General features: G+C 49.3%; 2 non-coding genes across 2 annotated transcripts in view; both read right to left on the reverse strand.

Moving 5' to 3' along the window:
• LOC131292383 (large subunit ribosomal RNA) overlaps positions 1 to 369 on the reverse strand; it is a 4,089-nt gene extending 3,720 nt beyond the window's left edge. The window contains exon 1 of the ribosomal RNA XR_009190031.1: positions 1 to 369. This exon is cut by the window's left edge and continues 3,720 nt beyond it. This is a non-coding gene — a ribosomal RNA (large subunit ribosomal RNA).
• Positions 370 to 857: 488 nt separating this feature from the next.
• LOC131292378 (5.8S ribosomal RNA) lies at positions 858 to 1,012 on the reverse strand. The gene has a single exon (XR_009190027.1). It is a non-coding gene; the product is annotated as a 5.8S ribosomal RNA (ribosomal RNA).
• Positions 1,013 to 2,408: the final 1,396 nt, after the last annotated feature.

Here is a 2,408-nt window from a genome sequence, read left to right on the forward strand (position 1 = left end):
GTACTTGTTTACTATCGGTCTCATGGTTGTATTTAGCTTTAGAAGGAGTTTACCTCCCACTTAGTGCTGCACTATCAAGCAACACGACTCCATGGCACGCTCGGTCCATCATCCAACGGGCGCTGTTCTACGGGCCTATCACCCTCTATGGGTTCTGAGCCACATTCAAGTTGGACTTGAAAAGCGCTAAGATGACGGATAGTGAGACGCACCAGTACACGGAATCGGATAGACGGACAGGCCGCCACCCCTACGTGCTGAGCTTCTCCCGTTTCGCTCGCAGCTACTCAGGGAATCCCGGTTGGTTTCTTTTCCTCCCCTTATTAATATGCTTAAATTCAGGGGGTTGTCACACATGAACTGAGGCTTATGTACCTTGCGGTTGTTATCGTCACATCTGGCTTGCGACTACTTTGTTTCAATGTCCAATATGTACCGTTGGACTCGGTTAACGGGCTGTTAGCCCGCGTGTGGTTTAACTCACTGATACCTTCCTTTGCCCATACGCTAGTTTGTTTGTGTTCCTTTGGTCAACTTCCATACTTGAATCATTTGTGCTATTCGCTGCTGCTTCGACGCTACTTTGACATCTTCGCTTCTATTTAAATAAATAAATAAGCTGAAGCTAGACATCAGTAAACACCACCACAGACACCACAAGCACGCCTTCTCCTCGTACTTCCGCCTCACGCGGGAACACGGACGCTCTAAATACTTCGAATTCCAATGCCAGTATATTGTAAACCACGGGTTCTTTAATGCTAGCGGGTCGTCGCGACCCTAGTTAACATCATGGTGCACGTCTCGTGACGGGTGTCACGGCGTAGTTAAATGTATGCGATACATTTCTCAAATATAAGCGCTCAGTCATCTGTACATCATGGTAGGTTCCCACGACGTGCAATATGCGTTCAACTTATCAATGTTCATGTGTCCTGCAGTTCACATTATGACGCGCAGTTAGCTGCGGTCTTCATCGATCCATGAGCCGAGTGATCCACTGCCGAGGGTGACTAACTTGCGTAAGCCGCCGCTGTGCGCGTATAGACGTTCCCCGTAGGGAGGAGCAAGCCGCCGCTTAGAGACGAAGCATAAAGTGTCCTCATTCCACATAGGGCAAGCTGGATGAATCCATTTTACCCAGGACGGCCGAAGCGGCGTGGACCAGGGGAGAACTGAACCTTATACTTCACACCACAGTAAGTCTACGTGTCCTCTTCCACATAGGGCAAGCTAGAACTAACTATCTTACCCAGGACTGCCGAAGCAGCGTGGACCAGGGGAGGAACACACTTTTCATGGAAACGTAAGGCATCCATGACTGCCATAACGTAAGCCGCCGCTGTGCGCGTATACCCGTTCCCCGTAGGGAGGAGCAAGCCGCCGCTTAGAGACGAAGCATAAAGTGTCCTCATTCCACATAGGGCAAGCTGGATGAATCCATTTTACCCAGGACGGCCGAAGCGGCGTGGACCAGGGGAGAACTGAACTTTATACTTCACACCACAGTAAGTCTACGTGTCCTCTTCCACATAGGGCAAGCTAGAACTAACTATCTTACCCAGGACTGCCGAAGCAGCGTGGACCAGGGGAGGAACACACTTTTCATAGAAACGTAAGGCATCCATGACTGCCATAGTGCGTAAGCCGCCGCTGTGCGCGTAAACCCGTTCCCCGTAGGGAGGAGTCAAGCCGCCGCTTAGAGACGAAGTATGAAGTGTCCTCTTCCACATAGGGCAAGCTAGAATGAACTATCTTACCCAGGACCGCCGAAGCAGCGTGGACCAGGGGAGAACTGAACTTTATACTTCACACCACAGTATTGAGTAATGTGCCCTCTTCCACATAGGGCAAGCTGGAATGTTCCATTTTACCCAGGACGGCCGAAGCGGCGTGGACCAGTGGAGGACTACACAATCATGAGGTTTGATATCGACTTGTGTGTTTCAATAGGATACCGATGGTATGGTTTGAACCGATTTGATTTAGCCATTCTGAAGTCATCACTTGGTTGAAGCGCTGAACTAGGGAGGCATCGTTTACATATATATTGGTTTTCGCATGCTCTACTAGGTTAATGTCATGAGGTTGGCTATCGAGCATGCCCAAGTGATGACTTGATTGTGTGCTTGCTTGAATTCTTCACATTTCATACCATCGGTTAGTTGTCGAATCATTCCTCGATCATAACCTTCGTTCTTGGTTCATGTATGCTCTCTTCCACATAGGGCAAGCTAGAATTAACTATCTTACCCAGGACCGCCGAAGCAGCGTGGACCAGGGGAGAACTATACTTTGTCTTGTATGCCCTCTTCCACATAGGGCAAGCTAGAATTAACTATCTTACCCAGGACCGCCGAAGCAGCGTGGACCAGAGGAGGACTATACTTTGTTCATAACACCACAGT

The sequence above is a fragment of the Anopheles ziemanni genome, assembly GCF_943734765.1.
Source record: "Anopheles ziemanni chromosome X unlocalized genomic scaffold, idAnoZiCoDA_A2_x.2 X_unloc_53, whole genome shotgun sequence".
Taxonomy (NCBI): domain Eukaryota; kingdom Metazoa; phylum Arthropoda; class Insecta; order Diptera; family Culicidae; genus Anopheles; species Anopheles ziemanni.